A 26,010-nucleotide genomic window follows, 5' to 3' on the forward strand; every position below is an offset into this window, starting at 1 on the left:
GTCTGTCTGTCTGTCAGCCCGTCCCTGCTTCTCTGGGCTCCCTGCAGCTACGTAGACCCCGCTGGAAATTCTTTCAATCCCATTAGGCTTTGCAAGTATGTCTTTGCCCGATGCCAGAACAAGTCAAAAAGACTCTTGTCCTGAATCTGTCCTCTTCTCGTCTTCCAAAAAACAAACAGCAGCCTGAGAGAAGGACAAGTCCCTTAAATATAACCTCACCATATAAAGGTGCTTAATGTAACATGGCATGGTAAATGAAATACCCATTCATAATTCAGGATTAGGATTTTAATGGCTGACTCCCAGTCCTGTAGTACAGTGCTCTTTGAATTGTTTCCAGTTTGTAAATAATGTAATGCAGTGTTGATGAGTAAAAATGGCCATAGGGCATGCAATAGTAATGAAGATTGGAGCGGGTTCTGTTTGAGGAAGACAGTTAAATATCCACAGCTGTCATTAGACAGATCTACGGGGATGTGCTCAGAAAAAAAGAACAAGTTCCTTTATTTATTCATCTCACAAACTGTCTGGTGCTCTAAAGACGTGCACATTTGTTTAACGCCATAGTGCAAATGAAGAGAAAATGCTTTGAGTGAGGTTTGATAGGAAACATCATTTGCTGACGGCAAGCTCACAGTTCATTTAAGTGTGTGTACATAAAGGGAAAACTGAGGTGTATTTTGTTTTGTTTTTGGCATTTATGACTCAGCACTTACAAACCTCTTTTATTAAGATATACATGAAGCTACATTCATAAATCATTTCCTTGGGCCAACAGCCAATAGTTTTCTTTATGCAACATTGTTATTGTTAGAAGCCCTTCATCTTTCTTTGCCCAGGGTCTCAAAGGTCAAAGCCGCCTCTTGAATCAGAATCAAAAACCACTAAACGTTGCACTGATTGAGCATGATGAGGAAAATGAGTGCTCCTGAAAAGGGTGCCTCAGTGTTTCCGGTTTGAGCGAGAGCCTTAAGAGACGAGAAGTGGCCTTTGTGCTGTGTGATGTAATTCCTGAGTAGGAAAGGAAAAGAAGAAAATATAAAGAAAAGCACATTCATAACCGTTTGGCTTTTTGTACTTTAACAACATCAAAAAAACATTTTGCAGTGTAGTGCGTCAGTTTGACTAAGTAGCTTTAGCCCATGCACGTCTGCTCCTCCTACTTGAAGAGCGCCTTTCAATAATGAGGAATAAAATCCTTCCAAATCCCCTCGAGAAAAACAGCAGCTTAAGTAAGGTTAATGTTCACTATCCCCGCTTCCTCCACTCTGTGTAAGATTAAATTGGAGGATGTGAATCATTTCTATCATACAAGCTGTGAGCCGTAAGGACAAGAGTAGAAGGGACAGCAGGACGTGACCTATATTTATTTTTCATGGCTCTTAAATTCAGACATATTTTTGTTGCCTACAATTTGTTCGACATATCATGAGCATGCATTTGCAGATATGACAAGTAAACAATTAAAAGGTTTTGCAAATGTGAAATGTTGTGTTAGTTATTGAAAACAAAATATTATTATTATAATGTAATTTTGGTGAAATTGCATCCCGATATTTTTGTAATTTATAAAGCACAAAAGGTACAATCAACTTTAGCATTACACTCTATCACCCATAGATGTCCTTGTTCAGCAAGTCATTCTGCTGTGATTCTGTTCTAAAAATAAGTTCCCTCTGTTTCAGATAATAAAATACAATTAATGCATACATTTTCTTTAATACGACATAACATCACATGTGTTTCTGACGTAATTACTTCAAGGTAGATATTTGTTTCTCCCTTTCTTTCTTTTCATGCCTCTCTTTTTTCCGTCTCCAAAAGATTCTTCATAAACATAGATGAATATGATTTGTGAGCCTTTGATCGGAATCATAGTTAGGTCCGATTTTTGAATTTTAACACCATCTCTCCTGTGTTATGTGTATTCTATTGCAGTTCCAGATTAGAATGTGTTGCAGAGGGGAAGCCTTTTTGGAAGCTGCAGTTCAGACTCATCTCCTGGCCTCTACAGAGGTTTCTGTGGTTCAGCACTGAGACCCAAGTCGATCCAAACGACAAAAAAAAAAGTGTAATCATAATCCCCCAGTTTCCGTGTTTTAGATGAATCAACCCAGACTGCCTGAAAGAGATTTTACTTGCAGGTATGATTAGCTATCACGATTATTCATTGTTTTGACTGCGGCTCAGCAGCGTGCTATCAAAGTCTTTTTATTAGAACTTTCTCAACTGTTTCAAACTTTGTAAGTATTATTGCCTGTGAATTCTGTCACACAATCTTAAATGTCTCAAATGTTAAAGCCTTTGACATTTTTTTTTTAAATCCCCCAAAGTCATTATGTCAAGACTAAGAACTGCTTCATAATGTGATTCATAAAATCCCCATTTGGAACTGATCACAATATCCCAACCTGTGGCAATCGATTGCAGGTGTTTTTGTTTGTTTCAGGGAGATTGAGAAATAATTTCCCACCCTCAGATATACACATTGTACATACAAAAGCCTCTGCCAGGCCTACAACGTCTATGTACCCATGTTTACAGGCGTAAATATGCAGTATGTAAGTCTTTTGGATCTATGAATCACAAAGGTAAAAAGACTGTCAGCTGCGATGCTGCAGTGCCTAGATCTTAACGAGTGAGGAGACAAGAGAAATGTGGAGCAGACGTGGGTGGTATTTAAAACTACATATAAATAAATAAAAGGTGAAAATAAATAAATAAATCCTACCTACATTGCTGAGCTGATATGTATCTCTTGCTAGATGAATCCAAATAGAGCAAATGAAGGACGAGCTGCTTAATCCTCTTGTTTTAGCCTTGAATTGGTTCTACTCAACGCTGATGTTTTTATTCCACACGTGTTTACATGTTTTTAACCTGGTGAAATGATCACTATGCTGCACTGAATGTGATTGCACCTGTGACTCATATAGGAGCATGTTTACATATTCAGCGTGTCTTATTCAAGCAAGGAGGAATGGTTTTAAGCGGCATCAGACATTAAAGTTTCCTTTCCTTCATCACTTTACAAACTGGATACAATGAACGGCAGCCATAAAATGAACACTTTCCAGCTTATTATTCAAATTGAGCTTTCAAAAAATGTAAAAGCACCCCAAAAAGTGTGGATTTGCAAGGCTGCTATGTCCTGCCACTCTTACAAGAACAGGAAAAGAGACTTTTCATTGTTCATTCTGCAGCATTTACAGGAGACGTTATCCCTCAGAAGTGGCTGATATAACCTGTTATTCACCTGTACAGTTCAAGTGAATGTGCAGTCCTGAAAGGCGGTAGTTAGCGGGCGCTGACGAAAGAATAACATCCTCCTTATGACAGAGCGGAGAAAGTGGGTTCATATGAACAAGTTTGTCGCAAGACGTCAACGATTAGGATCATTTAATAACCGAGTGAGAAAAATCAGGGTTTGTATCACAGTCGTTGCTGTGCTCCTGCTTATTTAGTGTTTCTTGTGTTCCCCTCTCCCCGTGTGTTTCCAACACTTTCCCGTGTCTCTCCTTGTCTGTGTGTGGGCGTGGTCCTCCTGACTCTCCTTGCTTCTGGGTCTGCTCAGCGTCCACACCTGTATGCATTCGCACCTGATTCTGATAATTTCTTCAGTTTGCAGTACATTATCTTTCCCGGCTTGTTGAGTCGAGTTGTCCTTGTATTCTTGGACCCTGCACTCATTCTTGTCGGTTTCCTGTGCTCCAGGATTCCTGTCTGCCTGCCTGCTTGCTCCCCTGTCTGCTCCCCTCGAGCAATCTCAGCTGCCCACATCACTCACCTCATCCAGCCCGGTGTAGCGGACATCTACCGAGATATTCTAAAACTGAAATGTCTGACACCTGAACTAATACATTTCTTTCAGGAACTGGTCTCACGACCCATAGAGCACTAAGTGGTGAGACTCTATATCATGATATCAATGTGTAATTGTTTGATTCATTCAATCTTTAATTGATCAGGTTTTATACAGTGATTTATATCAAACTATTTGTTATCATTTTGCAGCTGAGATAGCACCAATTTCAAATATGGGAGAATTAAAACGATTCTGTAACTAACTAGTATTAATTCGGTGAAATAAGGTGAAATTAAATAATCAAGATAGATAAGATGGGAAGTTCACCTGGTTTCTAAAATACCACTAATATGATCGATAACTTTGAATCCTGCACGCCAGATCTCTCCCTCGTGGCTCTGCCGGTGCCGCCTCTTCTCTGGTATCGTGTTCCTGACCTGTCCTGAAACTCATGGTGTAAGCTGAGTGCCATCATTCTTTTATACTAATTTATGGGTTTATAAGTCATAATTGAATTATTTATAATCATCACATATCTTGATATTAATTAATTATTATTTATATAATCTGCTACCAACCTCTGTGCCACTGCTGTGCATTTGGGTCCATCCTCGTGATAGGTCCATAACAACAGTGCTCCAATGTGACTGCTTTATGACTGTGACTGCACTGGTGAACTCCAGGTTTGATCATAGGTAAAGTGAATAAGGAAGGGCTGATAGAGAAGTAAAAAAAAAAACGAAGCCATGATGGACAGGGAGGAGCAGCGAAGACCTGCTCCACAGACATCACATCCATCTGAAGTCCTGTCCAGCCCTGGGTTCTCCTTTCATCCTCCATCACCCTCCACCCCTCCCTCCTGTTTCAAACAATCCACTCAGTGCCTCTCAATTTCCTATAAATCCATTTCCGAGTCACTAATAAATCATTTACCCTATTGGACCAGGTTTGCTCTTATAGAGGAGAAAAACAGAGAAGGTTGTAGCAAGTCTGGTTTCCATGATTTGACAATGGTTCTGTGCAGATTCCCGTTTGTCTTTTAAAGCAGCTGTAATCAATATATCTTTATTAAGATTATGACTACATGTCTATGAAAGGTGTCGCTCATGGTGATGAGCATACAGGGAATTATCACAATACTCACCAGTTTGTATTTGGTCTACTGATTGTTTTATCATCCATTGTGGCCAGGAACACAACTTCAAATTAATGATAATGTTGCTCAACACCGGCTTGATATTTAAATAGGCAACTATTTGCTAACAAGTTCACCTAATCAGCTATAAAGGTAATAATAATGTTGTGTTTTCAGCTTGTTTCGACTTCTGTTTGTCGTGGCCAGTCAGTTATTGCAGATTTAAAGATCTAAAACATAATTCTGTGAATTAAAGTTCACACTTCATGAAATTACTGCAACAGCATATATACTGTCAGAGAGAACCACAGAGCCAAAGTATGGCCAATTCAACCAGCACAGTTATTGATTGATATAAGATGAATAATTGAACTCAAATATTATTTTCTTACCTCAAAATGTGTACTTGTTTATCTTTTTGCCTCTGTATTTCTTTGAGACATTGAACTTTGTTTGCGGGCTTCAGAGGAAAGCAGCCGTGTAAAATATTGATCACACCACCATCGGTCATTCCTGACTGGTTAAACAGACAGTGCTACAACCGTCCTCTGTTTCCTCCATGTCTCCCTTAGGGAACTTCTCTTTTTGGTTGCACACTTCCTCACAGCGGGGTCAGCAACAGAGCCGTGCCCATGGAGCTGGAAGAGATTCAAAGTCTTGCTCAGGGACACTTCAGCCTTCAGCAGCACTGTGGCTATAGGCGGCAGGATGAACCTTATAGTCGTCCACCCCGAGGACATTTCTCTAGTCACCGCGTCCGTCTGAAGCGCAGGCACAAAAGGTGATCGGGATGGTTTTACTTATTGCAAAAGAGAGCTTACTCAAGCTGAAGAATGGTGCTCAATTAAATGTTTTCAAACTATATCAGAGACATTATCAGTGACCGTCTTGCCAATGACACCTAAATGAGTGTAGTTTTTGAAATGTTGATTTTTACCATTAGCTGACATACTACACAGCTATACTTGCTAATGTTAATTAAACAGCTCATGCTCAGGTTGTCAGTAAGAGTTATCACTATTATTAGTGACTCAAGCTGCGACTACTGTGGAAATGAAGACTACATTTTAATATGTACAAATTTGAGATAAACCCAGTGTCTATTGCAGACATGAGGACTGTAACTAAGAGCTCAGACCATGACTCAGTCACTTACAATGATGACCAACTTGTCCAGGTAGAACATATAGAAGCTAATTTGGGAGCAAACCACTTAAAAATGTGTCTGACTGTAAATTCAGATAGGGACCTAGGAGTAGAGGTGAAATTCTGTCCCCCATTAGTTACACATTGCACCAGTAACTGCTTGTCAGTTTAGCTGCTTACTTTTGTAACCAGGATGTGAAAACTTTGAACTGCAATATCTCAAAACCACCCAGATCGCAGATGGAACCAATTCCAAGGTTATGGTGTAAAAAAATACATATAGTGACAAACCTCTAAATGAAAGCAGGCATTTTGTTGACCCCTGAATTCCAGATTGGACCAGCCACAATATGAATTCAGAATCGAAATAGATTTAAGTCGATACCATTTTAAACTGGGGCTTAAGGAGAATCCATGCCAACTGACTGGGTCTACTGGTGCCAGTATGAGTTTCCCGGCAGGAGTGATATGCACAGAGCTGTGCTCTTATTTGTTCAGGTGTGATGATAGACATCCAGTGAGAGGAGAGCAGAGGAGGAAATAATAAGCCATATTCAACCAACTGACACTGGGCTCCTTGGGGACAGGAAATAGTAACCCAATTATAGGAGAAGATGTAGCATGTCATGCTGTTGTTATTATATGTAAGCTTATGGAATCATGATGCACCCATGGGGAAGCTCATTTATTTTTGGCACTAGAAAAGCATATTCAGGACAGAGCTCATCCAAGCATGTACACAAATATGTTTTGACATTTATTTGATGTTTTTTTTTTACTGCTGATTTACTCTTGATTTTGGAAGAAAAATAACTTAAATAAATAAAGTTCATTTCTTTAAGCCCGATCAGAGATTTCAGTAGTTTCCAAAAAGCAGTGACGTACAGTGGGAAAGCAGCACAAAGGACCTCAAACAAAAGCAACCGCTTTCTACCTTCCTCTTCCTTCCCGTTACTCATCTTTGTCACTAACAAACCTGCTAATCCTTTGACCTGTGCATTGCTACGTCAGTCGCTGTGCTGCAGGAATCCAAGGTATTCTCCACGGTACCAGCTGGTGCACCACTTGTGCCTGTTTGATCCTTTGGCAGACTCCCCATCCTGTTTAAAGTGTATTTTTAGGATATTAGAAGAAAAAAAAGTGATGTTGCCCACAGTAATGTTGGGTAGATGTGTCATCTTGCTTCTGCTAGTTGTCATGTCACTTCTCATTAGTTTCTCCCAAAATGTTTGCAGAGTTACACTTGCTTTGGGATCGAGGAAAGGAGTGGCCTGGTCAAGCTGTGTTGTTTATTTGTGTGTGCCATGTTCCTGGTTACACCTTTGTGGGTGGCCAATATTAAGAAGCTACAAGCTGAGGTAGTTTGTCCCCTAAATATGCAGGAATTTCCTCTAACTTGAGTTGACATTTGGTTTAATAATACACATTTTGAGCCATACTAGCATCATGGCTCTACGGATGGTAATCTTGTTCATGTCTGTAGATACTTAGTTTCATAAAGACTACACATGACAAATGATTTAGTTGCATAAAGCATGAACTCATTTCAGGACTGACAGCTTCCTTATCGAACTAGATGGCATGCACTTTCATTTTTCCATGTGTGATATGTGTTCCTTGATATATCCAGTATCATGTGAATGCAAAGTACATCTTTACAGATGGAACATGACAGTCATGATTGAATTGCATATTCCTGACTGGCTTACAACAGCTTGCCTATTTCAAAGGAAGGGGTCAGGTTGAAATGCTGCAAACCTGCCTGAGGGGAACTATTGTCTAGTGAGGTGAGTCAGTCCAGACCAAATGTAACTGTAATGCACAATGTGGAGATGAGTTGACTACAGCTGGGGCTATAAGAAAGGCTATATATGATTTGACTTTTGAAATCAATTATTGTTAAGTCATTTTTGAGCAAGCTACCAGAACTGACCTTTGTTTGTTATTCAGCAAGAGCAACTACGATTTATACAAATGGTCTGATCGTGATTAAAACATGCCTGCAAAACACTTGGCAAGGTAGCCTTTTATCGTCTGCTAATTTTGTAAAGTATTGAGGAGCATATGACATCCAAAGCACTCTGTTTGGAAGGATTTGGCAGTGAACATTGATGTCACTGTCTCTCTGTCGTTTTCTGCTCTTCCTTTCTCTCCCTCCTCCTCTGCAACTCTTTCTCTTTGTCTTTCTCTCCTCCTCTGTGTCTCGCATCTTTCTCTCTCAAACTTGCTTCTTTGGGATCCTTCCTGTGTTCCCGCTGTGGTGTTGTGGCACCTCATTCACGTTACCTGGTGTCACAGTCTTGACTTCCCTTCTCTTTGTTAATCAGCAGTAAACAACATGGCTGTCTGGGGACTCTGCATGGCGTAGGGACATATTTTTACCCCAGTAAAAGAGAAAGAAAAACAACACATGATTAGAGATGATGCCTCTCACACTCCACACTGTGCACAATGATAAAAGGTGCTCAGATATCCTAGTGACAGGTCAAAGGAATGCACACAACTAATTGATGCTGCCTCAGAATCTCACCGCAGTACCAGAAACATTTGGAAGTTTCCCACCGTTAGCGTGCATTCTTATCCCCCTGAGTGTAACATAGAATTCATTTCTGCTATAACACTTTTAGTCATGCAATCACCTCCATTTAGTAGCTTCCTCAAAGCAATGACAAGCAGGCCAGGCATTATGTGTTCATGTGAGTTGATATTGCCGTGTCTATTTTGCTTAAGGCAATACAGCATGTGCTGTCTAAATCAGCCCCTATTTTTCAGGCATGACAACCTCATTTGCAAAACTTGCTTAATGTTTGTTCTCTTGATTCTGATATAATTGAAGAGCAACATCATTTTCAAAACTCACAGAGAAACGTTGCAGACACAGATGAACAACTTGAGGGGAAAGGGGACTCTAATGGTCTCTCTAGTGGTTCATGAATACGGCAGGTGCGTTTAATACTAACTGAGTGCTATGCACCCCCCCCCCCTTCTTGTGCTCTTCCCCCTCTCATCTCCCTGCTCTCATGTGTTCCTGATCTATGATTTGTGGGTGGCCCTGCCCCCATATGTAAGGGAGGCTGGAGGAGAAGGATCTCTTTCTTCCAAACAACTCAGACTGTTGTGTTTTTTTTTCTTTCGCTCCTTGTATTTGTGTTCATTTATTTTGAGGATGGAGGTCTGGTATAGTTCAGTTTTCGTGGTTTTGTTTGCAGTTTATTCACTGTTTTGCTAGTTTAGGGGGTGGGGGCTCTGGGTCCAACTGGGTCCGACGGCCTGTGTGTGACTGGTCAAGACTTCCTCCATCCTTTTGCTCTTTTCGACCAGGCCTTCAGACTCTCATGCTTCAGGTCAGTTGATAGCATTATTTATACATTTTGAACTAACTCTCTGGTACTTGACGTCCTTTGTAAATTTTTCTGGTCAAAAGGTTGAGCCAAATGTTTTCCTGTTGTGGCCTTAGCACTGAGGTAACACTGCTAATTGAGAATAGAGATGCAGTTGCCTTGCAGATGTAACAAAGAACCTGTTTCAGAATAAAACAGAAATATGAACATTCACAATCCTGCCAAATATACGTGTAGTGTGGTGTATACAACTACGTTTACATATATAGCGGTAATGAAAAGCTGCTCGGGCCAAGATCAACATATCTCTAATTAACAGCATCTCGTAAATTGCATCATAAACCATAATCCCACTTCAAATATTTTTCTTGCAAGCAAACTGACTTATGAGTCCAATGTATGTGTGTGTGCATGTGTGTTTTGAGAGCCCTTACAGCTGATTAAATATGTGAATATTTAAAAAATGACAATTCTCAGCACAGCTGCAGATAGTCGGCAGGTCTGTTCCTGGGGGAACCGCCAAGCTGTTCCTCCTGCATTCAGCACCACGCGCCGTACTGCACGAGGAGGCTCCAGCGCCATTGGAGGGGACTCCATGTCATTTGTAGAATCTGATTTCCCCCCATAAATACAGAGCACTCTGCACGTTCCATGCACAAAAAAAAAAGAGGTGATCCCAGCGGGCTGTGGAGTGTTTGGCTATCAATTAGCTTTTTCCCTCCTTCCGCTGGCTCTCTGTTTGATTTTGCCAAGCGTGGTGAAGCAACCTTGGCTAGCTCTGCCGCAATCATCTGTGGAGGAAGGCAAACTGGAGACACACACAGTTAGTCTACATGCAAATATGTAGTTCTTATCAGATCTGATTGAGTGGGAAGCAAGAGATAGTGGTTATAGAGCAAAGGAGGAGGGTGCACTATATCAACAAGAGGTCAGGGATATCCTCTTTGTTCTCACAGTACAGTTGCAACATTTAGTTGTCAATGTGAAGATGAGTGTGCACCTTTGACGTTACATGACTTAGTCATTTCCCATTCGAGTTCTCCTCTGTTGCCCTTTTTGCCATTTATTTGCTTGAGTCTTTTCAGATATGAGGCATCGTGCCAGGCCTACCTTTGCTGTCTCTTATTATTACTAGTAGAAAAGATGGTGACCCAGCCCAGAGCACTTCATTTGTATCTCCAATGGAAGGAAACAGACAGATGTCATTTACATTACAGCAAATACGGTCTAGATTTTTTTCCTGAGAATGGCATGAAGAAAAGCAAAGCATGTCAAGGCATACATCTTCCACTTCTGCACACTGATGTTACTCTTCATGGGCTGCAAACAAGGTGATACAAAGACACATCGATGCACACAAACAAACAAGGATGTGCAAAGTAACAGCAACAGATTAGTTAACGACATTGTATAATGAATTCTAAACCAATACACTTTTTTGTCAAATTCAGCAAATATCACCTCACAGTCCGCCAGCTGTCTGTTCTGTGTTTGTGCTGAAGAAAAAAAATGTGGTGTTCATACACGGCCCTGGCTCTGTAAATGGGGGAAAAAAACAACGTGGCTCAAAGTGAGCCACACAACACTATTCCAGCCAATCAGCTTATGCACAGGACAGGGGGGAAGGCCATGGATGTATAAAGAGAACGGTACTGGGAGCGAGAGGGACGGCAAATCTGTTGGTTTTGTTTTGTTTGCGTGTCGAGTTCAAATATCAACAATCTCTCTCCAGAATGGCTGACTCCACCTTTTTAAGTAAATGAAGATTAAGCGGAAGTTCAGTCAGGAAGACTCTCTTTACACTCCTTTTTATTCATAATCTCTCTCTCATTGTGATTACTCCATCAGCTGATTGCGGGCGTTCACTTTAAATGAACCGACCAGATTCGGCACAGTTGCTGTCAAACTTTAAAAAAATGTTCTCCTCTCTACTGCTGTCAGTTGTCATTTCAGCACATTCGGATCATCGGATTGCAGCAACTCCCTTCATCACCACCACCACCACCAGTGTCTTGACTCCAGGGGGATTCTGCCTTATCTGACCTCAGCATCACTACCCCTCTTATCCTACCTCACGGTGCAGACTTTGCACTATTCAATGTTATGCATGTGCAATAAATTATTGTTAAATTCTAATGAAGTCTCTCCTGATTGAACTATTGCATTTTTACCAGAGAGCGCTTGTTTGCTTTTTTGTATATTTATTTATTTTTATTTTCTTCTTCATTGCATTGACTTGCCCCATTACTAGGCATTACTCATGTGTAACTATTTGTACATACCTCCTCGAGGGGTCATTGTGGAATAAAGAAAAGTCTGAGCACAAACGTGTAAACTTGCGCTCTTATCTTTCCTCAGAAAAAAACTGCTAATATGCCATTTTGTCGAGCGTTAGATAAGGAGATCAATAACACTCTCATGTCTGCCTGTGCAATATGAAGCTGATGCAAGGTGACAGTTACCCTATCTTAGCACAAATACTGAAACAGCTGGCACGACTGTGTCCGAAGGAAACTAAATCTGCCTACACCTGCACCTCTAAAGAACACATTACAGTAGGTCTTGTTCTTGTAATCCATACAAAGACAAGAATTTGTTGTCTTAAGGGCGGTTACATGCTGGACCCATTTAATGCAGTGACTTAGTAACTTCTCGAAAGCGTTGACAAAAACATTCACCCACACTTTAGCATGACGGTGGCCTGATGCCCCATATCTCCCGCTCACAAAAGATAATTTGCACTTCGAGAACTGATATTTCATTGAGTAAGCCCGCTATACCTTCTGAGGTGCACTGTAGCTGTGCTTCAGAGTGCTCAGCTCTCCCGCCGCTCACACACGCTGCCCTGCTGAGCCCATCTGCAAGCTGACCCCCACAACCACTCACACACACACTCATCAGCCCCTCCACTTGCATCAGGCGTGCCCCTGAATCGCCCCACTCACTCTCTCCTTGAGTGTATCTCAGAGCTCTGCCAACCCCCTGCTTCACACTTCAAACGCACACATCCAGGCTGCTGTAGCACCCCCAACCCACACACACATCCAGGCTGCTGTAGCACACACACACACACACACACATCCAGGCTGCTGTAGCACCCCCAACCCACACACACATCCAGGCTGCTGTAGCACACACACACACACACACACACACACACACACACACACACACACACACACACACACACACACACACACACACACACACACACACACACACACACACACACACACACACACAGAGGAGACAAGGGAGACGAGAGAGGTCAGTGGGTCTCTTTAAACACAAAGAACCTCTTGAGCAGCACTGACTGGTTTACACTGCACTCAATTACCTGTATGTGATTATTGGCTTCTCTGACAAGACATTAGGCTTGTTGAAGTGCTGTTGGTGAAGAGCAGAGTACTGTACCCTCAGACTCCTGCCATTCAGCTTCCTCTTTGCCACCATCCATATTATTCCCTCTCAGTTTGGGTTTGTCTCACCTTTTCCTCTTTTTCATATTTGTACCGTGTCATTACCTAGCAACAGCCAACCCTCCCCCTCCCAGCTTTACTTCTTTTCATCTGCTTCTGCCTATTTTTCTCCCTCCCTTGCCACCTCTAATATCTGGCACATAATCTGGCACACACTCAGGGAGCTAGTGTCGAAAATATGAAGAGAAAATACATCACATAAGACGTATGTGAGCAGTCTCTCTCTCCTCGCACTTAACGCATATATCTCTTTGTCTGTGCATAGTGAAATGATGAACTGTAGTTATTAATACAACACATTATTGCATACAATAAGTAAGCCGTTCTTAAACCACACATCCAAATGGTTGAATGCACTGAATAACCTTTCATAATGAGCAGGCTGAGCAGTGTTAAGTCCGCAGCTATATTGCTATTCTCAAGTGTTTACCCACCCAGGATGTCCATGGCTGACTGATTTGTACTCGTCAGCCCAAGAATAAGCAGTGAAAATGAGATAAAACACCATAGGTTGAAAATGTGCAGTGTGGAGAACACTACAGTGCTATATCTTTATGAAAGCCCTTAATGAGCTACTAGCTGCCAGTGCCTAATAATTACTGGCCCTATTTTGTGACTTAAATAAACTTCAAACCCGCACAGACATGATTGCACTGGATGACTGCTTTTTCACTATTACTGTAATTCAAAGGACACATCTCGATTGAACATTAGTCCAAAGATACTTTTTTTTCCCCCCAGGAAACTTTACACATTTTTACAGCGTTTTAATTTTAAATTATTAAGACAATGCATCGGAAACAACAGTACGTTTTTCATGTTGCAGACATAATAAATGATTGGCAACCCTAGCCAAGCATAAATATAATTTAAAATAGAACCAGATGCTCATTCACAAGAATCCTGTAAATTTCATTAATCTTAATATGCTATTCTATGATAAGTAAAGGGTAGGCAACGTGTTGCACATCTTGTTGCTCATGAATTATAATCTATTTGACAGCTACACACTAACACAGAAGATGCTGTGAATCTGCCAGAAAATGTTCACACCAAATTAAACTCTATTGCCGAAGCATTAGATGGCAGTTAGTGGCCCATGCTTTATTCAAATCCTGCAAAATGGTGGTTAAAAAAAAAAAAGATGCTTTGCAAGGGTATAGCAATATTTCAACACACAGCAAATGTGTCTTTCTCTGTTTTCCATCAATAGCTAAGGTACATTCACTTTAATTCTTTCCACTATTTTGTTTTTCCCATCCATCCATACCTCTGTCTGTGCATCCATCCTAAAATCCGTCAATACCTGTGCACACCACTATGCACACAAAGTTTCTTTAGTGAGGAGCAAAGTTCACCTAATCAGCTTCAAACCCAGCTGAGCTCCCCTCTGACAGGGGTGTGGCACCACCACAGACACAATATCATCCTCACTATGTTCTAAATCACACTTCACATGCCTGACAGACCAGGCACCCAAAGGCTTCCACCCCTACCCCGTTTTTTTTTCTTGTCTCCTCCACCCCCCTCTGTATGTCTGTCACTCTGTCGCTTCCCTTTCTCCCCTCCAAGCCCCCTGCTTCCTTCCCTTCCCTCCCTCCCTTCTTGTCACCTGCCTTCACTGCCTACGCAGCAGTCGGCTGTACATAGCAGCACCGAGATAACACAGAGGCTCGGACAGTCAGACACCTCATTTATCAGCTCACACTCTAGTTATTCGCCGTGAAGCCACAGCGATCCTGCAACAGGCTTCTGACAACGGGCTAGATTATCAGTTTACACAAAAAGAAAAATCATCATAACTCCAAAAAAGCTTTTAAATAAATAAACGGACACAATTGTATTTTCAGCCCCATTTGAAGTCCCCTATGCACGTATATCAGTATTCAAAGTGATTGCCATTCATACTACCACAGTAAATACATGTTAATGCAGCACGTCACTTTTGATAGTCTAATTTGAAAGCTAGAAGAAAAACATGAGTGGGAAACAAAGGATGTTAGAAAATCAAATAATGTAATTTCTGTTCTCCTCCCAATATTCTCTTGATATTCAAATAAAGCTATTCATTAGGGGAGCCAGTTATTAGGGAGATTATACCATCCACTCCTCAGTCGAGGTGTCTGGGCTGTGTTCTATCAGTATGCAAATCTTTCCAGTTCAGAGGACCCATGGTGTCATTACTGTAACCTTTTATGTAAAGAGTGTTACCTGTTTGAAGAACAGCCAGTTGTTTCTGATATATTCCTCTTTCTATGGAATAATGAAGTCGGTTGGCTGTGCAATTATATTATAATGTGTGTGTGATGATAACGTATGCTGAGCGGCTCAACCTCTGTAATTTGTTGCTAAATTGGAACAGATAATTCGCACAACATTGGTCGACTGAATTCTTCCTCAAAATGCTTTATTTTTCACGGGGAATGGATGCCAGCCAATAATCTTTAACTCTTGTGATAAGTAAAACATTGTTTGACTATTAATTATAGTCATACATCAGTTACACGTCTGCCACAATATTATCTTACATGACCTGTTTTAGTCCTTTCACTTCTAGAATGTTCCTGGTAAACATTAAAATGAGTTTCCCATATAGCGAACAGTAAAAGGCCAGTTCATGCAAATGACAAAGTATCATGATTCCACATACTTATAGTGGTATCTGGCTATGCTGATGACTTTGGTTTTATGTGCTGAGTTTTTTAGGTATCCACATCCCGAACGGTTGCATTTCAATACAAAACTGGGTTGAATGGACTTTATATTTGGTAGAGAGTAGTTCCATTCACAGCAACGGTAGCCGTGTTTCAGATGAAAATGTAAGAGTATTTCCAATCCTTCAGGCATAAAACTAGATCCGGGTTCATGAATCGCCTGCTGATCTAATTTAAATCATATCAGCTTATCGCATGTATACAAAACCAAATTTAATTTATCAGAAATGTTTACCTATCTTATACTTTTACATTCATTGTTGGATTTTTTTAAATTTCCAAATATCTGTATCCTTACTCGCCTCAAAATTCCACCACTGGTTGAACAAATCTGCATGGATTGATACTATTAGGGCTAAGATGCATTTTTGTCAGGTGCCCCATGGAGTTTCCGTGTGAGCATAAACAAAAGTTATGTTTGCATTCAGTGTTGTTTACCAAAACACATTCTATGTATCTTTGAGGTGAAACATGTGCATATACATGCAGACGTATCTTGGTGCGGTGCCGCACCGCGACCTGTAGTCCTGGCAATAGTTCTGAATAGTTTGGATCCAAAACATCTACTTTTCATGTGATGAGAAGGTTTTAAGATTATTGATCATTTTTTGATTAGTCAGAGCAATAATGCCAGAGAGAACAGCTATCGAGGTAATTGATGGCTGGGGTGTGATTACATGAAATTTCGGGAACTATAAAAAAGGATCATAACATTTTATGTATGGCGGAATCTTTTCAACCCATAACAGGGCATTTAATTGTGACGAATTAAAAATGACCAATTATGGACACATGGTTTTTCATAGGACAGCTGCCTCCTGCAGTGGGCCCAATATAATGAGTGTCTTTCATTTTCAGTTTGGTTTATGTGGATTTCTGACTTGATTGCATTCAAACATCTCTAATGTCTTCCAGACTTGATTTAAGTGAAGGTTGCCCAAAATAAGTCAGGACACGTTAAGTCCTCTATGTTCGGCGACAGATCTTTTTAAACAGTAGGAAGCACAGATTCAGGGTGATCCTGCAGCACAGCCTCAACACCCTCAGTCATCTGAGTCAACTTTCCCCTCATTCTCAGTCCGACCCTCTGCCACGCCGTCTTGTCCATCTATCCATCTGATTGACAGGTTATGAGCCAATCCCTGCATAAATGACTTCGACACACTAGCAATCTAGACCAACGGGGTTCAATCAATCTCACTTAAACTATTCTCCATCGCAACCACACTGTCTAATACCGAGACAGCAGAGAGGGCAGTTCCACAGTAATGTTATCAAATCTTTTCTGGAGCGATGGGGTGATCACTCTCCTGTAGAATAAAGGGGAGGTGGAGGGGAGAGAGGAAAAATGAAAGGTAATTGCGCTTTTTATTTTTGTGTTCGGACCGTGAAAGCAATCATGGTCAAGTCATGAACACAGGGTTGGGCGATACAGTATGGCACAGTGTCAGACATCAGTTAGGTATGAGAAAAAACTCATAACAGCAGCTGTGATTCTGTTAATAGGGGGGATAAAACTGAACAGACATAGCAATTTGTGTTTGGGCCGAGCATAGCACTGTGTAACCCCTAAGGCTGGTGTTACAGCAAACATCGCGTGGACAAACACTTGTGTGGAATCACTCAGATTGTATTGACATTGCTCCCTCAGCTGAGGGCTCGCTCCCTTTGTTCCAGGTCTGGTGTTGTGCGGAAAGTAAATTTACCCACAAACCCTCAGTGGTGAACAAGTGAACTTTCATTATTGCCGATTCTGTCAACCCATAAAAAACTTCACACAAGAGACAGGATGATTGATACTCTTCATCATCTCTGCCTCCCTCCCCAACCTCCCTAATTCAATTCCAAATAACTGTGAAGCTGTGTCACCCATACCAAGGAACTCACCAGTGGAGCAACACTATTGATCCACAAACACCACAGAACCTCATGCATTCTTTTCGGACCGATTGAATGAAAAAAAAGAAAAAAGAAAAAATAACATCAGACCTCCATCCTTGCAATCTTTTCACAAATTTAAAAAAACAGAGGGATTGGAAGTACAGTGTTACATCTGTGCTGGGAGTGGGCACACGTGTACTGTTGTATTTCACGGAGGAAACATCATCCCAGATAAATGTTCTTAATTTCAGACTCTAATTATAATGTATCAGACCCCCCCCCCCCCCCCCCCCCCACAGCACACCGCTTCCCAGACTTCATTTCACTGTCCTTTTCCTGAGGTTGCTACCAGTCAGCATCCTTCTCTACTCCTGAATAGTCATCATTTTTGTAGCCACAGCGGTATAATCGGCCCCGATCAGGAAGCCCCCGGACTCTGAACGAAGCACTTTTATGCAGAAAAAGCCCAACAGCTACAGTCTCATCTTTCTGTTTTCAGGAGAGAAGGAGGGCTGCACTCTTATACTGTAGCACAACGTCATTGATGGTTGCTCACAGACCCCTCTAGTCTGTGTACATTTCAGTAGGGCTTCAAATTTATCACATCAAAGCCACAGCAAATTGCTACATAATTCAGTTTAGAAAAATTCTGCCAAGGTTGCAAAAACAGGTGCGTGTCTGGGGGGGGGGGGGGGCTTACTGTCTTAATTTCACCAAAAGATGAAGCATTTATTGCACAAGATTATTCAAGGCGTTTTTGTTCATGAGAACAAAGGATTTTAAGGCAGATTCTGGTTCCGCGTTTCCCTTTACGCGTGATGACCACCTGATTTCATCTGCCGCTCAGCGCACATGACAGTTCCCACGATGCTTTGCTCAAACAGCTTAGCTCAGCAACCAGGACAAACCGAGCCGAGACTCCAAAGGCACACCCAGGAATACAACATCTGGCTTAGTCTCAGTTTCCTTATCTGTGCCACCGTATTCATCCACACAGATATTCACCCAGCAATTTAGACTTTGTCTTTCAATTCTATCTCCCCTGACATTAGGGTACAAACTTAGTTTATGATGGAGCCGTATGCGATTTAATAGTACCGGATGACATAATGCATTTAACAATGCACCTGGGTAAATATTATCAGTGAGGAATGGCTCGTAAAGTGTCATCAGTCTGCGGTAGGGACGCACAAGTGTGAGATTAGCTGACGTCAGAGATGAGTAACTGACCTGATTAGACCACTTTGATAAACACTGAGAGGATTGTCTCTCATACTCACCTCTCTCCGCCTTGCATTGCCTCGCTCGTTAGCTGCTTGAATGGCAGCGCATGAGAACATTTGCTCATATTTGAAATCATCCTTATCTTCACACAGATTGAATTAGTGCCATGAAGAAGAAAATCGCCCGGTACAAACAACAGATGCATTTCCACACAGTCCTCTGGAGTCATTTCATTTCTAACCTCTGTGTTCGTACATCCCACCATCTCTTAATGCCACCTAACATACTGTGGGATGAGGGCGAATGTAAATGAAAAATACGTTATTCATATTCCCACAAAGCCATCTAAGAGTGTGGTTGCTGTGCCAGAACCTCACCCGCGCAGAGAAAAGCAAAGAAAGAAAAAGCATGCCCACGCAATTCATTGTCTGTTTTATTGATTTACAATTTTTTTGGGTTGGGTGGGGATGTCTGCAACTATATTGTACCCATAATACATTTTTTTCCGCTTCCAAAATAAGTTATGTGTGGTAAGTCAAAAGCCTGACTTAGGCAGCCAACGTTTTTCCACCAAAAATGACGACAGCGAAGAGTCAAATTTAAAAATGTGGTGCAGTGAAACAAAAGCAAAAAAACATCACCTCTTTCCTCTTCCTACGTAATGTGATTTATGACTCAGCTGGAGAATTACATGTAATGATTCAGCATGTTGATTAAGGGTTTGAACAACAGCACTTGATCCAGAAATATTGCAGTGAAACCGAGAATAGACAGCAGCGCAGATCAATTACTCCACGGCTTCACATTGTGCATTCTGGCATTCTACCTGCGGTTACGGCCTCTACCCTCGCTACATCACAGCAAAATCACCCCCTACCACTCTCTACAACATGCAACCAAAATATGCATTCCAGTCAGACACGCTTTGCTCCCTCTTATTGTCTTAAAAAATGAAAAATGAAAATCAATTCTCTGCATTTTCAAAGACCTCTCCGAGGGGAGCTTTTTCAACCTCTGTCATATTTCAATATCGCTGTGTGATTCATGGGAGAGGCCCAACAGGCAGGCATGTAAATAATTAAGTAGAAACTTGGTCACAAGGTGTTGTATCTACAAAATGAGCAATTACTTTCTTACTCCTGGGACGGGAGGCCATTTATGGCGTTGGGTCAAAGGGGAAGACGAGCTCCACAGGGCAGACTAGCATCAAATCCCTCCATTACTGATTTATCATATACAGCCTGGGTTGATATGAGATGGCGCTGATATTATATGGACAGTGTGATGCTATTACACATAGCCATGGGCAGCCATAAGACTATAAAGACAAGTCCATATAGAGCTAATGTTTCTAGTGATATATCCAAGAATCTTTTCTTTGGTTATGACGCTGAAACATCATTGGCCCTTGATGTCACGTAATCTTTGAAGATGCTTAGTATGACATTCAGAGCACATCTATTGCCTCCACACTCACTAACATGCACTAAAAGGCAGGAGCGGCCGGCCGAGCTACGTAAACAAAGCAAGGAGAAGCTGAGATTACAACACAATGAGGGAGCGTGACTCACTTCTCTGCACAGCTAGACATTATTACATAGCAATAGTTGTTTACTGCTATTATAATGCTGAATATCGTATAATGAACCTATCATTTTCTTCTATTTTTGAAACCATTCTAAAAGGAGACTGGCCAACAATCGTCCTCCTCTCTTGTTTTCTTTTACCCCTCCTCTTTGATTTGAACACGTCCCACAGGTGATTACAGATAGGAGCTGGAAAAGGTCACTTGTTTATCTCTAGTTAGCAGAGTTGATGGAGAGGGATGACATTAGCATTTGGACTGGTCAAATGAATGAAGGTGAGGCTGATTTTAGAACACCCGAAACCCCCATCCAATCACTAACACGTGTTTTAAATCGTGATCTTTGCCTTGAACATAGAAGGAGTATGGTGTGAGGGTGTTTTGTGTGCCAGAGTAAAAGGGAAGTGTCAGCCATTCTCGCTCAGTTCCCACAGTCTCCCAGAAAGCAAAGATAACCTCTTTGTGAGTGGGTTAAAACTGGAGGTGCGAACACAGCCATGACGTTACATAGATATTCGCACAAAATCAGCGCCTAGAATGAGAGAAAAGTAATCTAGACATATGGTGCTATTTAATCCATCTTGTTAAAGCAAACCTTGTAAAATCTGGCATCTGTTTCTTTAATAGGCTTTAAGGAGGAAAGACCTTGCCCCAGCCATATCCACCCACCTCCCTCCACCAACCTCAGGTGTTTTGTGCATGTCAATGTGTCTGCAGCAACAACGATCTGCTCCTTTTAATCAGAAGCAAATCTTGTTTTCAATAATTAGCTGACAGACAAAAAGGAGAGAAACCTCATTTTCCTACGAGACTCGTCGCCGCTGCACGATCAATATAATGAATGTGTAATGGCAACACTGCTTTGCTACACCAGAGAGAGAATTAAAAACATGTCAGACCTATCACATGTTCTGGCTCTCCTCCCTTTGAATCCATAACGGCTGTCGGGGCTCTTGCCAATAAACAAATTCTCTGCAGAGGTGTTAAGTGATGTGCTGTAAACTATTCAAAAGGGAAGTTATCTTTCTTGGAAACATTTTGTTAATACATACACAATACAATACAGAAATCGTACAAAAACTGATGAAAGACGAAAACACACAGCAAACAAATAAACGTTTTCAGTGCTGGTTATCTCACTTTTATGTCTGTTTTCCTATTCCATTCAACTCCACAGTATCTTCTGCTCGTTTGCCTGTGATGACAATGCTGTGTGCAGATAGCCATCAGAAACCCCTGGAATCCAGCATGTGAGACAGATTGTAAATGCTTATGCATCTTCAGGGTATATCGGCCTCTGATTAATGCAGTCATCTCTCAGCGTGCTGACAGGAGTAAATTAGGCACGGAGTCGACATCCAGAAAAAGCAGTAGTGATAAAGAACTAATTAAAGGTGGTGAAAGGTGAATATGAATTTGGGGATCTGTCAGTAAGGGCACATGAAAGATGCTGGCAGGGGGCAGAAGTTGCTCACCCTTATTAGGCTCCAATGTAAAAGTTAATGTTTTTCAAGCTGGTGCCCGGACGCCTGGAGGAGGGCTGTGTGGCATGGCATCCTGTGCCCCTCACAGGGTGGGAGCCCAACCTTTGTAAGCGGTAGGAACACCGCTTCCTCTCCTCAGTTTGAATTCGGGGCAACGGCTCGGAGTGACACGGTTCACTGGAGGTCGGTCGGAGTAAGTGTTGTGCAACAAAGAGCTGGAAAGACTACGGATGCTATGGAAAAATCACATATTCACTTTCTTGTCGAGAGGTAGATGAAGACAGTTAGTTAGCGTACGTTGGCACAAAAGACTGGAAGCAGAGGAAACCGGTATCTCTGTCTGTGGCTCTGTCCAAAGGTAAAATAATCTCTATAGCTCGCTAATTAACTCTATATATTTTTTTAACATCCGAACAAAAAAACTAAACTGTTGTCTTTACAATTTGTTTTTTGTGTACCTCACGCAAACAAGATACAGCTAATTAGTGAGTTTTGGTGGATTATGTTAGTTTTGGACAGAGCCAGGCTTTCCTCTGTTGCCAGTCTTCATGCTAACTACTAGCCTCATATTATCCGGATCAATATGACATTGGCATCATTTTTCTTATAGAACTCTTGGCGAGAAAGCACATTTTCCCAAAAATCGGAACTATTCGATTACACGAACGGGCTGACCTAAATAGAAAATTGGGCAGAATTCTGAAAATCAGGCCTCTTCATAGTTCAGCAAATTAGTATTTTTTGACCTGAGAAGGTAATTGTGGAAATATATATTAAAACAACAGAGCGTTATTGCTCTGGCTTCTAAAACACGTGATCAGTGACTCAGGTCAAAGATCTTAGCTATGACCGACTTTCTAAAAAAACGTTTATTTAGGCATTTTATGCCTTTATTAGACAGCACTAGCAGAGAAAAGACTGGTGAAGGTGGGAGGTAGAGATACAGCAAAGGTCACCAGCCAAACTGGATCCGGGGGTGTTGTGGTTTATATGGTTGATGTCTTAACCCGTTAGAAACAGGGACACCCCAAGACTGACTGACTGACTGCTGTCTTCATCCCATTATGTTCCCATTGGGAAACTCTGTCGGTGGAGGTGCCATGAGGTCTGGGTTCAGTAAACATTGCATCTACTCTAGCCTTACAGTGTGCCAATTGTATTAAAACAGCTGCATTGTAGCTTATTAAAATTCTCCAGTGATAGCAGAATATTTGTGCATCATGCTGCAGCAGCATGAAAGTCTAATATAAAAATCTATTGCCTAATTAACTGTCGTGCTTGAATTAATGAAGTGAGCTGAAAAAGATCTTTTGAAGAGGCATTGCAGCATTCAGACTCCAAAGGGATGTAACATGTATGATAGCTTGTTCTCAGACATACTTTGCTCTTATTTATCAAGTGATAGTGGTCCTGTCAATCAGAGAGAGGGCTGTCATGCTCATTGAATCCTTGTTTTAATATTATGTACTACAGTGACTATCTCTACTTTACTTAAACAGCAGGATTGTACCCCACGTTGATGCTGAATAAAACCTTATTTTCCAAACAGGACTGCTTTTTGACTTAATTGAAACTCAAGACTATTAAGGCTAATGGCAGCTGTTATGGGTTCTTGAAATGCCCCCAAGTCATATTAGGCCTTCAGTCTTCTTTTATTCCTTCCTGTGGTTTATTTTTTTTACTCTTCACCTACCAAGACACAGATATTTAGTTTACAAAGTTTGTCAGAAGATTCATTTATTGTTTAATCGCCCCCTGAGGAGACAGGTGTCAGCCTGGATCTTATCGGCTCTTGCATAATGAGTAAAAATGATGGAGCTGGGTGGATTCTGCAAAGGTCACACTATCACACCCTTTTACAGAAACAAATGGAATTAATGAAAGCTGTTTGTCTGGACCCCCCCCCTCCTCTTCCTCCCCTGGGTTACACTCCTCTAGCTCCTCATTATTCTCTCTCTCCCGCTCTCCCGTGACACACTGCATTCACTGTCAATGTCTCTCTTCACCAGATCCTCTAACGGTGCAACTTTAAGATCACAGCGAGCACATTGCACATATTTATAAGCTGTTTCAGCAGTGCCTCTGTCCCTCCTTCCCAGCTGAGGTTCTCTAAATCCTTTTAATGAAGCCAGACATCATCTTCGGAGGGGAAACAAATTAAATGAACGGGTTTTGTATACAAGGACACAAAAGATAACAATAAAACGTACCACGGAAATGGAGCATTATTGGATTATTTCCTGCAGATGTATTCTCAGAGTGGGGTAAGATATTGCAGCCTCTAATATAAACAAAAATTCAGCAAAGTTTGTACTGCTGGGTGTTTCACTGCAGATGGGGAAAGAACAAAGGTAGCAAACAGCTTTGAGGCAATGGAGGGGGCATGACAGCTCAAACTGTATATTCTGCCCAAAGTTTTTCATCTAATCTGCATTCTTAAAGGTGTAGAAAACACGGCTCAGACTCACTGTCTGACATCAGGGTCGGAGTAGCACAGCGACTCACAATTCAGTGCTTATCAAATTTCCCCCTGGTCCAACATGAAAGAAATGCACACCTAGCGTAGCACGGGTTTTTCTTAACATGTGGTAGCCTTCCTCCACAGATCAAAAGATTGTCTCCAAACCTGGACGGAGGGACAGAGGGAAGCCTCGAGGCCATGCCACCCTCAAGCTGTTTGCTTGATGGGAATCAGACACTGAGGTTTTCTCAATGGACCCTGCGCTGTTATCATTGATGCACAGTGTGCTGTCATAGAGAGGATTATTTCAGCCGAGAGCAGGAAGATATCTGAGTGAAGGTTTTTCACTGGGTGTTTACAAAAGACATGGGGAAAAAAGAGGAAGCCTAACGACTCCAAAGAGTTGAATCATCCAGTCGATATTCTGGGATTTCACCTGAGGGGTCCTCCGCCGTTGTGTTTTGCGCGACTGACTCACAGTATGTGTATGGAACACTGCTAAGTTTAGACCTGTGTATGTTTGCTCCACAAACGAATCTAGTTCGTAATTGGCAGATGCAAGGGGTGAAATATTGACTGTGTGTGTGTGTGCAAATGTATTTTTTGTGTGAGTGCCTTGTATGTGTGTGTGTCTGTGTGTGTACTTTTGGCTGACATCCTGGCTTCATCTCAGTGTGCTACCAAGGAGACATAAGCCACTTCCATCTGCCTCGTGTTCCAAGTTTCTTTGTGTTCCTAATAAAAGACAGGAAGTTGAATATTATCACCACACCGATTTCTAATTAAAAGATAAAGGCAGTGTAAGAAAATAACTTTTTCTCAACTTCCACTGACTGACATAAATCATGCTAGAGCAGAACATTAAACACAACATGTATAGCCTGTCTTACTACAGAGTTGTATTAGATAAGACAATACACATAAATTTATTTGTGTTTTGTTGCTGTTATAACTTCAGTGTTTGTGCCACAGGTACATCGGCCCTGCAAAGGTCATCAATCTTATTGGCAGACAAGTGTGTGAAGTCCATTCAGTATGATTTGTGCACTGAAGTACATGATATCGCTTTTTTCAAATGTGCCCTACCCAGTTGATCATCAGAGATAAAAACAGAGACAAATACTTGAAATACAAAAATCTTGCATCTGAAATTGCAAAAACTGTTTGGAAGAAAATTCTTGTTCATGCAGGACCACGGTGCTCATAATGAGCAGCTGATTGACAACATGTTTTTTAGAGCCTTTAAGTGGTTTGCAAAAAACAAATAATCTGAGAGACCTGTTGATATTATGAATGTAGGATTATGAATCCCTTTTGGGGGTTTGTTTCCTATAACTCAAGTGATTTAACTTCCGTCCAGTTGCATTAAACCAATTTCTCCACTGTCTGTTGCTAGAGTGGCTGCAGGCGGCGCTGCCTCCTAGAATAGGGTTTGAGATTGTTTAGTCAAAATACACAATCAACCTCCTGTGGTTATTTCCTTCTCAATGCGCTGAAGGAACTGCACGGGTCACTGATCGGATAAACAAAAACAAAATGGATAAGGTCGGGGTTTAGGTCTGAGTTAGAATCTGTCCAATTAAGATCCTTGTGGGAGTGATGAAGCAACTACCGCACATGAAACAATAAAAGTGATACCTGCACATACGCTTGGCTCTGATGAGGGACAACAATAGTGTGTTATAGTTTTGTTATCACTGCATGTACCTGGTCAAACATTGATATTGACCAGAATGAAATGTATCTATGAGACGA

The sequence above is a fragment of the Anarhichas minor genome, unplaced genomic scaffold (assembly GCF_050575085.1).
Source record: "Anarhichas minor isolate MPS153535 unplaced genomic scaffold, ASM5057508v1 ptg000074l, whole genome shotgun sequence".
In the NCBI taxonomy this organism is placed as follows: domain Eukaryota; kingdom Metazoa; phylum Chordata; class Actinopteri; order Perciformes; family Anarhichadidae; genus Anarhichas; species Anarhichas minor.